Source organism: Nuphar pumila, chromosome 4 (genome assembly GCF_984573655.1).
Source record: "Nuphar pumila chromosome 4, dmNupPumi1.hap1.1, whole genome shotgun sequence".
NCBI lineage: Eukaryota > Viridiplantae > Streptophyta > Magnoliopsida > Nymphaeales > Nymphaeaceae > Nuphar > Nuphar pumila.
Window position 1 is genome coordinate 2,297,667 of NC_143252.1, and position 15,059 is coordinate 2,312,725.

The 15,059-nt window shown below is 38.2% G+C and overlaps 1 long non-coding RNA gene across 1 annotated transcript; it reads right to left on the minus strand.

Annotated features, from left to right (window-relative positions):
- Window positions 1–8,176: 8,176 nt before the first annotated feature.
- LOC149839050 (uncharacterized) lies at window positions 8,177–14,846 on the minus strand. The gene is made up of 4 exons (XR_016431458.1): window positions 14,707–14,846; window positions 10,116–10,228; window positions 8,445–8,948; window positions 8,177–8,360 (listed from the first exon to the last, which is right to left on the minus strand). It is a non-coding gene; the product is annotated as an uncharacterized LOC149839050 (long non-coding RNA).
- Between the last annotated feature and the right edge of the window lie 213 nt (window positions 14,847–15,059).

Here is a 15,059-nt window from a genome sequence, read left to right on the forward strand (position 1 = left end):
CCTTCCTCGGCAGTGCCCCCCTCTGTCGCCTTTGGGTGTTGAGGTTGAAGAGGTAGCCCGAATGCTTAATATATCTCTCTCCTCGTCATAGCTGCTTCATATAATTGTCGATATGGTATCTACCATTTCGGTAGCCTCTACTATCCTAGGTGGCTCCCTAGGTCCTTCAACTGGTGTTGTCTCTGGTCTGAGAGGTGATTCTTCTGGTTCTTCGAGAGATACTGAGCGTGCGGGGTTGTTCATCACTGGCACGTTAGCAGTGGTAGTAGAACCAGGAGGAGCAACTCACTCAATGTTACGACTTTCGATAGCAGGTCTCCACGGAGGTCGGCGAGGCCACACACTCCCTGAATTTTTTCTGATTGTGTGTCATGAAGATTCTTTGTTGGAATATCAGGGGCTTGAATTGCCCCGCTAAGCGTATGTTTCTGGCTAATTGGGTTAGACAGAAGAAGCCTGACCTGATTGCTATTTGTGAAACTAAGATGAACGACGTTTCTCATTTTGTTGCCTCTGCTATTTGGAGGAGTGCTGACTATTTTTTTAAGCCTACGGTCATCCATGTCGGTGGTATCCTTATTTTGGAGAAGCAATCTTTAAATATTTTTCAGCTGAACATGGGTCTTTTTTCATTGTTTGTTGCCTTCACTTTGCAAGACAGTGGCAGGAGAGTCGTTGTCACTATTGTGTAATCACGCTGTCATGAGGCCTACTTTCTGGAATGACTTAAATAGGATCGTCGTCTCAAACGGAGAGTATCATTTTCTTATGGGAGACTTTAATTGCCTTTTGTCTATTCAGGATTCTAATAACCTCATTCTTCCTAATCCATCTATGTGAGGTTTTCAAGATTTTGTTCATCAACATCACCTTTACCCAATTCCTTTTAGCGAAGGGTGTTTCTCTTGGTCGAATAGGCAAATTCACCCATGCTGCAGAGTTCTTGACAGGGTTTTGTCACTCCAAATCTGTTGGATTGCATTTCCGATGTCAAATGTGTATTGCTAGCTCCTTCTATCTTGGACCATGGTCAGTTAATCACTCTTTGGAGGGGTGGTTTTAAATCCGCTAGGAGTTTTGTGTTTGAACAATAGTGGCTCCAGGAGCCAGACTTTCACACGATTATTTTGGACTCTTGAAACAAGCTCTCCAATGAGCAGTGGGCGGCTATCCGGTGTCATGAGAAGTTGTCTCATCTTGCTAAGAATATCAAAGCTTGGCTTCATAATCGAGATGTGGTTAAATTTTAGCAAATGGTTGTTTGGGAGCAAAGAGATTTCAATGTTGTATCAAACTATGTCTTCCCCGGAGTCTCTATCTGATTTGCACCTGCAAAGTTTGCAGGCCAGATCTATTGAGTTATCAATGCTTTTGAAGAACTGGAGGGTTAAGGAGGAAATTAGATGGAAGCAGCGGGCAAGGATGAAATGGCTTTCGGCTGGAGACAGTAATACTAAATTTTTTTACTCATATGCTTCTCATCGACATAGGAGGAATGTCGTCCCATCAATCACCATTGGGAGTGTTTCGTACTTAAATCAACATGTTATTTTAGCTGTCACTCAGTATTTTAAAGATTTATACTCCGTTTTACTTACTGCAAAGGGTGTCATTGGTCATGTTTCTGTTGGTTCGATTCAGCAAGATCAAGTCAGAATTATGCAAATGAAGTTCTCTGAAGATGAGATTTTTAGGGCCATCAAAGGTTTGTCGGGGTGGAAAGCTCCAGGTTCTTATGTGTTTCATGTGAATTTCTTCAGAATTTTTTGGTCTTGTGTGAGGCCTGATGTTATTAACATGTTTGATGAGTTCTATCGCAACTCTAGATTTCTTATTCAAACCCACTTGGCAATTATTTCTTTAATTCCAAAAGATGATGTTGCCACTGATATCTCTAGGTTTCGCCCGATTTCTGTTATAAGTGCCCTTTATTGGATGATCGCCAAGGTGTTGGCTAATAGGTTGAAGGTCGACTCACCAAATATTTTAGAACTCTCAGTTCGCTTTTATCCACAATAAGATGATTCACCATTCATTCATCTTGGCCTCTGAAGTCATTCACTTCTTACATCTCAGTGGTCAGCCCTATTTTTCTCTTAAATTAGATTTTCATAAAGCCTTTGATTCTGTGCATTGGCCCTTTTTATTTCAAATGTTTTCCAATTTTGGCATTGGTCGTCGCTTTTCTGGGTGGGTGAGGGAATTGGTCTCTAATACTCAGGTCATGATTAAGATTAACAGCAATAGAAGTGGCCAGATCAAGTTGGGGCGTGGATTAAGGCAAGGTTGCCTTCTCTCGCCTTTGTTGTTCAATGCCATTGTTGCGGGTCTCGTGGTGTTGCTCAAACGTGCTGCGGAGAAGTGCCTGATAAATCCTTTAGACGTTTCAGATTTCTCAGACCATATTCTTATTTATGCTGATGATATGATTATTTTTGGGCGAGCAAACGTGCCGCAGATGCTTAGATTCAAGCTTAATCTTCAGTTCTTTCTTTCTCTTTCTGGATTTTCCCTAAGTGATAGCAAATGCTCTCTTACTATGTTCAATGTTGAGTCTTTTATGCTTGCAGCGGGTCAACAAATTTTTTATTGTGCAATCTATGAGTTGTCGATGACGTATTTGGGTTTGTCGTTACAAGTAAAGCGCCTCTCTTCCGCTGCTTGGACTCCAACTATTCAAAAAGTGAAAACAAGCTTTTTTCGTGGCAGACGTCTTATCTCTCCATTGTTGGTCATCTGACTTTAATCAAACATGTTCTTTCTTCTATTCCTGAATTCTTCATATCAATATTCATGATGCCTGTGGGTATGGAGAAACAGATTTGTCGTTTATTGGCGGATTTTCTTTGGTCTGGGTGTCAACTTCATAGTAAGCGTCATTTGGTCGGTTGACGAATGGTGGTGTTACCTAGGCATATGGTTGGCTTAGGTGTTTTTGCTCCAAGACAGAGGAGTATTGCTCTTGTGGCCAAGCAATGTTGGATGGCCCATCAATCAGGTTCTCCATGTACTCGTTTGCTTCATACTAAATATGGTGCTCCTGATTTATCTTATTTTTGTCAGAGAACCCGGGGGTTGGCGATCTCGCATTTGCGAAGCATGTGGCTAAGAGCCTTATCGCTCTTCAGAGATCAAATTAGGGATGTGGGAAATTATGATCAATGGTTGCAATGGGCAATTGCGCCAAATGGTGTGTTCCACACCCACAAAGTGTATAGATCATTGCTCTCCCAGGGGGCAGATTGGTTCCCTCAGTGTGTGTTATGGGCTAAGGGCCCTTCCCCAAGATCTCGGGTCTTGGCTTGGTTAATTTTGCATGATAGGGTCCAGACTCACAATTATTTAAAGAAGTTAGGCTTTCAGTTTCTTAGTTGGTGTGTACTTTGTCAAGCTGCTGAAGAAACTACTTCTCATTTATTCTGGTCCTGCCCAATCTTTGTGGCCCTATTTGATAGGACGTGGAGATCTCCGAACATAATTGTCAAAGATAAATCTTTTGTGCTTGATCTGCTCCTGGGCCCTATTGGAATTAGACAATGCAAGCGGTGGAGACTGATCTGGAAGACGTGGTTGCTTACTACTTGGTGGTTTGTTTGGATGGCACGCAATGATGCTACTTTCCGTCAAATTGTGGTTGTCCTTAATAATCTTGTCCATAAAATCCTGGTTGATGTATATGTGATTCTACGTATGCATCTTAGAGACCTCTCCTACCCTCTGAACAACGTTCACTCTGAACAACGTTCACTCATCGGTGGTTTCTTCTAATCCAGTGGATCTGGGTTGAGTTTGGCTTTGTTGTCTGTTGCTATCTGTCTGTAGTTTCCTTTTCTTTAGCTCTTTATTTTTCTATATTTTAATTTTGTTTTCTATATTGTTTGGTTCATGGGTTCAACATTTTGTTGATGTTCATGAGTGGTAATGTTGATCTTCTCTCTCTCTCTCTCTCTCTCTCTCTCTCTCTCTCTCTCTCTCTCTCTCTCTCTCTCTCTCTCTCTCATGTACACATTACATTCATCACCATCCTATCTAGTGTGTGTTTTCTATGTTAATAAACCAAATGCTTATGGGGAAAGGATCAAATTATATCTTAGTGGCATTAAAGAGAAATTAAAAAGGAAACACCAATCTACCGTGATACATTTTGAAAGGTGTTATATTACATTTTTTTATATATTTAATGAGGAAAACCGAATTCAAGTAGTGGGGCCAGGAGAGAATTAACACCTTGCCATATGGCCTGCCCTCAAGCAGTTGAAACCCCTTGGCTTTCCCCCTTAACCATTAGAAAGCCTATTGCTTTGGTCTTACAACAAGAACATGCACCCCAGTTATCAAACTTTTGGCATCCATCAACTTGAATGCCTTAAGCTGGCCCATATAGGCATCCGAAGCCCTTCTAGGCAAATGTAATAACTAAATAACATGATTAACCAATCAAGCTATAATTCTGAATGTAATTAGCAATTTTATCTCTATCTATACTTACAACCTCCCCATGACTAATTGTTGAGAACATAAGAACTAAAGATAGGGTGAATTTTTTACCATATTTATTCGAATCTCCAAACCCAACTCCAACAAATGTTTTCTAATACTAACTAAATCATAACCCGAATCGACTCATTTCAGATTTGGGTTGAGCTTTTGCATGACCAGATCAATCCTTATTGAATTAAGATTCGGAGCTAGGTTACTACAGTTAGAATGACTTAGGTATGATCCAGATAGAATCTAGCCTAATATTATTCTCATAAAAAACGCCTCTATTAATCCCATTTTATAAGACTTGGCATTACCATCAAGAGGTTTTTTTGGATTAATTTCTATTGGTGTGTCTATTACATAAGCACATTCCATAATTACTAGAAGCTTTTAAAAAACTCCAAAGCTCACTTCTAAAGCCTAAAATCACTTGTTTTTTCATGCTTTTGAAACTTTATAAGAAACTTGAATACAACAACAACAACAACAACTACGCCTTCATCCCAAAACAATTGGGGTCGGCGATATGAACCAACAAAGAAAATCATTCTGGGTCTTCCACATGAATCCTTCTCCTCCATTCATTTCTATCCAATGCCATGTCCTCGGTGAGGTTCAAAGCATTCATATCCTTTCCTATCACCTCCATCCATGTCTTCCTAGGCTTACCCCGACCTCTTTTAACTAATATATTTTCCCATTTCTCCATCCTTCTAACTGGAGCATCATTAGGCCTTCGTCGAATATGTCCAAACCACCGTAAACGATTCTCTCTCATCTTATTTTGAATGGGTGCAACACCTACCTTCTTACGTATCTTATAAGAAACTTGAATCTAAAGAATTAATACTTTGCTTTTTAATACAAAATCAAACCTTCATAATGCTCAACACGCAATTTTCAACTTACAAGAAGTATATACATGTTTTGGTAACAATGCACATACACATTAAATTTAGGCCCAACATGCATGTAATCCAGTTCAGGTAGTGGGGCTCAGTTGAGAATAACAACATGCATACACATTAAATTTAGCCATAAAAGGTATATGTAATCCACCAAGTAAAGAGCAAAATGCAGAGCTGATGAGTTGTGTGCCTAGACTAAAACTTTGAAAAAGGATGCTCCATTGTTAAGGAATTTTATATTAAATCACTGACATGCATTTCTACTCTATAACAAGCATGCTAATCTAAGATTGTTGAGTATAGATGAGACTATATTTGCAACGTTAATTTTGATAATAAAGCTGCATTAAAAAGGTTTGATATTCTCCCATTCAGATAGTTGTAGATGTTGATTGGAGCTTCTATTGATTCAGTAATGAACAAAAGACTTGAATGATAAAAAAGCATGTTATTGATGAGTTATGATATGATAACTTGCTATTATTTGAAAGTTATAGAATTAATGTGGGAGATGCTAAGGGCCTGTTTGGAATCTCGGCGCTGGGATGGGCGTTTATGCATTTGGTGTTCCCGAGGCAAAATCTTGGTCAAACACCCATGGTGGTCCCATTTGGAATCTCGGCGCTAGGATGCACGTTTATGCATTTGGGATGGGAAGTGAGGCCCTTTCTCCTTTGTATTTACACTAAAGAATGGATTTGGAAGCTACAGCTGGCACAGCAGCTGCCACTTCCTCAAATGCATAAACTCCATAAACACACATCCCAGCAACCGATCCCAAACATCCCCTAAAGATGGTTGACATAGGTGCACCAATGTTATATAGAGTTTATGTGTTTGACACCCAAAAATTTTTAGGTTTCTGAACCAACTTCAATCATTAGTCGCTAGCATCATGTCATGCCATGACTTATCAGAAATATAAATTTGTTCACTCACATTCATCGAGTTTGTGTGAACTCCTTATCACCAATAATACAAAGTATTTTTTGGATAAAAAGAAAATTCATATTCTCCCAACTACTACCAGGCACACTCACACTCGCATATTTTTAAAGGGTATTTTCAAAAGTTTCATTTGATAAAATGCATTTTAAAGAATATTTTTTAAAGGTTTGAGGTGTTTTCATGTCCTTTATTAAGGAAGTCTAGTTTTTGCCAAACTTTAACTTGCGAAATAACATCCTCAACCACCTTCAACCAAAAATAGAGGTTTCTGGCCTTCGAACCAGCCAAAAATGTCCTCTTCTGGATTCTGCAGTATTGGTGCAGGAGTGGGCGTCTTGAGATTCATTCTTGAAACCTTCAACCTAATCGACTGGGCACGGCTTATAACTTTGACAAGTAGGATTCTCTGTTGTTGTCACGAAGCCCTACCTCTACCTAGCATGAACCTTAGTTCAACACGTGAAAGGAATGCCTCAAGATGATTCTTTGATTCGGCTGTCCGGTGTTGGTAGTTCAACATAATGTTGTATACCCGAAAAGTCAAGGGGCACTGAGCTGCACTGGGTTGGGTTCACTTAGATCCAATTGAGAGGACTTGTCGAACATGCCTGGGGCCTTTACTAGTACTGGCCTTGACAGCAGGTGATATGGTATGGTCAGGTGTATAAGTGCAGGTCATTGCCATGAGAGGAGGGCCAAGCAAGCTGTGAAGAGAAGCTTTGAGTTTCTGTTGGACGTTTGATAGGTGTTGCGAGTCATAAAGAAGCTTGAGTATCTTCAGTTTATTAAGAGAAACAAACAATAAAAATAGAATCACCATGATGCAGAACTCTTCCAGCTTTCACTAATTTTCTTAGAAATGCTATCTTGTCCCATCTTCTAGCACCTACATACATGCTTGACACCACCACATACGCTGCATGACCACCCGATTCAGCTTCTGTTTGTCTGTAACCTAGAGCCCCCTTTTCTCAACACATATTCACTAGTCGTTCTAGCCCAAGACAATTGCATTGTTGTAGCACACGTCCATTGTACTTGAGCCCTGCTAGTCTCCTTAGCATGTTGCTGCCACAAGCTTGTGTGTTTAATCATATCTGAATTGCTTTAGATGGGAATAGATTCAGGTGCAGAGCAAAGGAATTTTTGGTTTTAAAGGGTAGATAAAGTGCATAACCCCTTTAAATCCTTTCATCAAACACTTCATGCACCAACTTTTTCAGCGCCTGTTTTGTGTATTGTGGTTGTAGAGACATTTCATCAAACACTTGTGGGTGTCGAAGGTATTTATAGATGTCAACACAACATTTTGGAGGGACAATTCAACCAACAGTTTATAAGCATACTGGAGTGTGGATACAGAGCAGGTGATGCACAACAATATCAACACACGTCCCTAGTGCGTGCATCAACGAAGGTGCTTTTTTTGAGCGCTCTATCGAATAGTTGGTTGACATATTTTTTAGCAGAACTCTTAGCCATTCTAAGGGCCTGGTGGAGAAAGTTTTCCTTCAGTGATGCTTCTTAAGCGCTGCTGAAAGTTTTCCTAATTAAAAAAATTATATCTATTTATATTATATATTTTGGATATATTATAATATTTCACACTGTCTCATGAAGATTTGCATAAGCATATTATAAGTATAAATTGTAATATAATAAAATATATATAAGCAGGTTTTTGTAAAGCATATTATAAATTTATAATATAATAATATAATATTATATGATAGTTATATATTTAAAATATAATTACGAATTACAATCAGAAACATTCACTGTCAAAGAATATATTCAAATAGAAATTGTTTAACAGATATAGCAAAATCTTGAGAAATTGAAGATAACACTTTATTGAATACAAGATGTGCCAATATCCTATAAACGTCTTCAATAAGTTCACTAAAGCATGGGTGATTCTTGAGTGCATTATTATATAAACAATCTAATACAGATCAAACACCAGATACACCAAACTCGGTTATACCATTATCTTTGTCATCATCATCGCACCTTGACCTAGGAAGTGGGAAAAAATAATCAGGTCATGTGCAAGTATATTGGAAATGTAATCTGAACAAGGAAAGACTCTCATCCAATAACCTGTAATGGCAAGAGATGGACCAACCCTCCTAATTAATCCCTGCTAAAAAGCATTAAAATCATGTTTATCACCTACTGAGTCATAAACACCTGGATAATCCATCTGTTATAATTTAAAATTCTGAGTGTCTTTCTGATGTTCATGATGCGAACCCCTGATGCTAACATCTATAACACAGTAGTTTATTTAAGGGTCGTAGGTGCACTGATGAAACTCACAAAAACTTTCTGAAAGCATGTAACAACGGATATATGAAGGCAGGACAGCCTGGATACACAAACAAGGAACAGTTAAAACAACACCGTTTGGCAGCTACAGAAATAGTGTAAAATAGAGGTAAGCCAAACACGTTGGAAAAATAAGTTGAGAAAAAAATAAAATGAATTGTACAATGATGCAGAAGATTCTGAAGTGGAAATTGACTACTAGCGCTTCTTCAGACGTTTGGGCTGCCTCATCACCTCTCTCCTCATCTCTTCAAGGGTTTTATTCCCACTATTTGGCTGCAAATTACAAGCACAAGCTTAAACCAACTAATCATAAATAAATAACCAATCAGTTAAAAAATTTATTGTACTAGAGTGCTTTCCAGTTCCTTCACCTCACCAAATTCACGAACTTGACAAATATATCTAGACTATACAGGAGAAAGGTAGAAAAAATGCTCTCCATCAAAGAACAGTTTGCAATAATGACATATTTATTTAAGATTCTCAAGGCTTAAAAAGCAATTATTATTTAACCTATTCAGAACGATGACTCTCAAACACTGGTGACACCTACCAAAGAACTCTCTAGATTTATGACTGACAAACAGTGGATCCAGTTAGATTCAACTTTAGAAGTTATCTGCAGGACAAAAAAACAACTCACAATAACTTCGTAGCCCATTCCACATGATGCAGCTTCAGTTATGGATCTATGTCTTACATGCAACAACAAAAAGTGAAACATATTTGACACGCAGAGTCTGAATGCCTGATTATAATGAGGGCACATGCATCATTCAAACATGCCCAATTTCCAAGGAGTCGATGCATCAAGCATCAAGACCTACATGATGCAACATCATTTTCTGCCAATACTTCATTACTGTTTTCCTCAACCTACCTGTAATTTAGAGGCAGAAGTTTTTCATGCACAACACGCTAAAATCTTGCTTGTTGAATATACTGATCTATTTGCAGAGATTCCCAGAAAAGGCAGCCTTCATATAAGAATAAAAATTCTGAATATCTCAACGAAAACAACACTGAGGAAATTGATGATATTGCTATAAGATAATTTCACAAGCTGTTGAATGTACAGAACCTATGTATATGCATTGATCTATAAAGAAACCACACATTTACTTGCATGAAACTTTTTTTTCAATATTACATGTTTTCCACAATAAAACTCCGACCTTCATGTATCTAACTGCATATGACCACATGACATGGTTGCTGCCTAAAGCAAAAGACAATCTATAAATTATAAGCCACTGGCAACTTAAGCACATTTTTCTGGCCAACTGCAACAATTTCTCCTATTTCGTCAATGCAATCATTTCAGATTTAAAGACATTTGCACCTGTTTTGTGGATGAAACTATCATTACCAGCAAACTCAACTAGATCATTATGTGCTTTAACATGTGAAATGAAATAAACATGAGTATAGAAGGCCAACCTCCTCCCATTTTCTTTGAAGTTCCAAAAGCTCTTGGTAACATGTGAGACACTTGGCATGGTATGCAGCAGCTAGATCCTTTATCAACGCCTTCCTCCTCATGACACTTATCACTTCAGAAAGAAAATATTAATTAGCGTGGAAGGTCATGCAACGAAAACTTCAGAAGATAAGTGACAATGACTTCAGAGATGATCTACATTTTATGCACATGCTAAACAATAAAAACAACAATGCAATAATGTGAAGAAATGTTTTGATTGCAGTCAAAATGAAACCAAAGGTCGGAAAAATGTAGCAATTCATGAAAAAGCAGGGATTTAAGCATGAGTGTACAACTGTACATCAATGATTGTGTGACCAACACAAATGTCATTGCCACATGGAAAGTCCCGATTTTCATTTCCAAATCTTGCTGCAATAGCAGACCTTCTGCAAAAAAATGCACTTGCCTTCCAATGGTTTGTCTTGAAGTGGTTATATCGGAAGAAACAAGAATGGTAAAATAAGTTATAGGCCCAAAATTAAGCAAGTGCAGAAGAGGCAGAATCTCAAATAAACAAATAGCCTATGAACAAAATGCAATTCCAAAATTAGTGTAAACATTGTGTTGCATCGTAAATGAAATAAATGTTGAGAAGGAACTCCTAGATGCTTTGTGCACCTTTGGCAAAACTGGAAAATCATCAGCCTGAAAATGCTTCCCAAATTATGACAGAATGGCAAAATTTCCAACTGAATCAGAGAATGCTACATGCAGAAAAAACTTTGTAATTGAGTAAGCAACACAGATGAGGCATTTCTTTCATTCATTAACAACAATTTTTTATTTCAAAAGTTTATTTGTGCTTGAATGCACTCTCTACATTCCAAGGCACCACTTTCACAAGCAAATTCATGAAAAAGAAAAACCCTGTATTCTACTAATCCTCTCATTTGCATTGGATACAGTAACTACAGCTTCAAAAAGCATACCCTCACCCTAAAATTGGCACACTTGCATAAAGTGTTTACAGCCAGTGCACGAAAGAATGGGCAAGGAACATGTTCAGGGGTTTACTGCAGCTGAAGCTACAATAGATGGCCTTATACAGCATATTATGATTCCTTCACCTCCCAGTGCATTTTATGCAAGTGCATATAACAAGTGTTTGGTGAACATGTATTCGAACTACAAATAGGTAACAAAGGTATGAATAACTAATAGCAAGTTGGAAAAAAAAATCCACTTGGATCTACAAATTTAACAGATGTATAGGCCATGAGCAAATCCATCACCAGGACTGGATAATCATTCCATGCATATGGCTATCCTCCACTATTGATCTGATAATTGGATGATGAAATGATTACAGACCAGAGTTACCACAAGCTTCTTAGATAGGTGGGAAGCCCGCTTCCTGAAAAATCACTTTGGAAGTGCAATGCTCCTCGCTTTCGAAACTTGATGAGAATCTCGATTCTCCTACGCTTCTCCTATGCTTTTCACACGCTTCATCTATTCTTCTTATATGTTCTTTCACTCTACTTTTCTTGTATTTTGTGTTTTCTCTCATGCTTCTCACTCACTTTCATGTGTTTTCTCTAAATTGGCAGTCATCATTTTTAGATTTTGTTAAAAATTTAATTCTTACAGTAAAAAAATCATGAAATTTAATAATAGTCACTTTTATTTTAGTTTTTATTTGTGTTCCATTTTTATTCTTATTCAATTCTTATATTGTTTTTTAGATTTCTCGCTTCCCGTTTCCTATACATTTTCAAATGCATTGTTTCTCACTTCCGCTTCCCGTATCGTTTCCCGCTTCCGCTTCCTAGTCTGGCAACCTTGTTACAAACTCATATTTTATATCAAGAGGTTCTACACACCATGGCTACCATATCTAAAAGCTAGGAACTGTTATAATTGGATGATGAATGGATTGCACTCATATTTTATATTACTTAAAGTCGTTCTGCATACCATGGCCACCATATATGGAAGCTAGAAACTATTTGTGCCCATGGATACCCACACTGCCATAAATCATTTTTGCTCAAAGGCCTTCCGACATTCAAGGAAGGGCATGAATCATGATTTAATCTACTATGATATTATTTTATTTCGTGGTCCTGATTGAACGAATCCACTATTTAATTTCATAGTAATGTAATCAGCTATATGGCATCTCTTTTCAAGTGCGAGGGATTGTCGGGGTCACATTTTGTCTTCTTTGAAAGATGGGAATGGATGATCAACTAAATTTGAGGGATGGTTAGGCATAGCGTTGGAGGTCGCATACTAAGCGTGTGAAGGAGCATACTAAGCGTGTGAAGGCATTGAAAGTAAAGTAGTCTGGTTCCAAATCCTACGGGTTTGCTCCCTAAAAAAAATGTTTGACTTGCATGTGTTAAGCATATCGACGATTGATACTTTTGTCCTTTACATCATGCTAACAAAACAAAATTGCAAGTTGACTTTATCCCGGGGGACTGATGCGTAACGCGTGGGAATCTACGGAACAGTTCTGGCCAAATCTTGAATCAAGCTAAAAACCGTTGTTTGATGAGCCTGCATACTATTAGGTAGTTGGTTAGGTAAAGGCTGACCAAGTCAATGATGCTTAGCTGGTCTTTTCGGATGATCAGTCACACTGGGACTGAGACATGGCCCAGACTCCCACGGGGAGCAGCAGTGGGGAATCTTGGACAATGGGCGAAAGCCTGATCCAGCAATATCGCATGAGTGAAGAAGGGCAATGCCGCTTGTAAAGCACCATATCTCATCATGCACGTCGTTGTCGACGAAGCCTCATTTCCAGAAAAGGAGACGAGTGCCTTAAGAGAGACCAGTAGATGGATTATGCAAAAACTCTCATATAGCATCCCATTTAGCCCAAAGGCTAGGAAGGCAATTAGTTCCGATGAAAGATCTAGAGAGGGATCGAGAGAAAGTGATCAAGATATACAACAGCATAACCATAAAGAAATCGTGGAATGTCTTCCTTTCTGCTTCTGGTACTTTCCCTGTTGCTTTTGCGCTAAGGAACAATCTAAGCTTATGCTTTTGGGTTCCTAATGTTGCTATTGCTTCCTAAGGGACTGTTTCTGCATTTAAAATGACTTTCCTATTAACCCATAATTTTGTAATGCTTTTAGGTTTTGGGAAAAGTCACTTTGTCCATACCTGATAGACAAGTATGAATATAATTCAAGTCTCTTCACTTTCTATCTGATGCCCAATCATTTTAAAAACAAGGATTATGTTATATCTAATATCCTACATTGTTTTGTACAAAGAGTAAATTGATACCATTCCCAATCAATCAAAATTTAACCCTATCACCAGCCAGTTTATTTGTGACAGCCAGCATTGGATCTAATAAAGGGGGGGCCACATAGACTACCCAAAATGTTTATTTCCATTTTACATTTTTAGCATTTTTTATTATATAATTTTTAGTGCTTGTACGAATAAGTTTGAGTTCAAACCTCAAGAAAGTAATTATATTTGAGAAATTTGAATATGATGTAATAATAAATATATTTTGCATATAACATATTCAATAACAACAACAACAACAACTACGCCTTCATCCCAAAACAATTGGGGTTGGCGATATGAACCAAAAAAAGAAAATCATTCTAGGTCTTTCACATGAATCCTTCTCCTCCAATCATTTCTCCATCCAAGTCTTCTTAGGCCTACCCCGGCCTCTTTTAACTAATATATTTTCCCATTTCTCCATCCTTATAACTGGAGCATCATTAGGTCTTCGCCGAATATGTCCAAACCACCGTGAACGATTCTCTCTCAGCTTATTTTCAATGGATGCAATGCCTACCTTCTTAGGTATCTCCTCGTTTCGAATATTATCTTTTATTGTATTTCCACACATCCATCTAAGCATACACATCTCAGCTACACTCATTTTTTGAATATGATGTCTCTTGGCAGCCCAACAACATATTCAATAACAAGCTTTTAATAATTTAAATAGTTCAAAAAAATGCATGTGTTTTAGTTTCATGCAAAATCATGAATCCGTGCTTCATACCCATATTGTAACCACATCCGAATCTGCGCCCATCAAGCACGGATGGAAATCAAACGATAGCTAGAAAGCGGGCAACATTCGGTACAGGGGTTAATCATTGTAATCAGCCGAGAGATGCACCCCACTATAGAACCTACAACCATCCTATAAAATTCGAAGCTAATGCTACAGTTTCTTGAAACCCTAAATTGACAATCTCTATAGTTTGTGCTACTAAATTGACGAAACTAAAATCAAATCGCAAAGAAGTAATGAATGGAACAGAAATACAACATTTCAAAGAACATGATCAGAAATATAATTAGGCTTGCCAATATAAAAAGGAAAAAGTATAAACCCAGAACTATCACGAACATATCAATTTCACACGAACAAAACATGCATGATCAAAGCTGAAACGACCCAGAAGAAAATCATAACAAACAAGAACATTGGGCAGAAAATAATATGGGTCGAACCCTAACCAGACGAACTCGAGACAAATAACTAATACGCGTATAACAAAAAAAGAACTGAAAAAAGAAAACAAAGGAAGAAGACGAAGAAGAACTTACAACGGCTTGGATCGAAGCTAGGAAGAGGGTTTTCCTTCTTTGTTGCAGAAGAAGATTGATCGACTCCCTCCCCCATCTCTCTCTCTCTCTCTCTCTCTCTCTCTCTGGTCACCTGCAAGGGAGAAGACGACCTGAAACACTTCATGCATAAAAGACTCACCAGTGCTTAGGCCGGGTTTGGGTCAGTGTTTTGGCCAGACCCACTACGATCGAGTCTAAGTATCAGCCCCATAAACGGTCGGGTAAGACCCGATTCTGAATCGAATCGCATTTGATAGGACCCAGGATCATAAATGAGATAGGTTCAATTCGCTCAAAAAAGTCCGAGTTAACTCACGTGTACCAACTCAAAG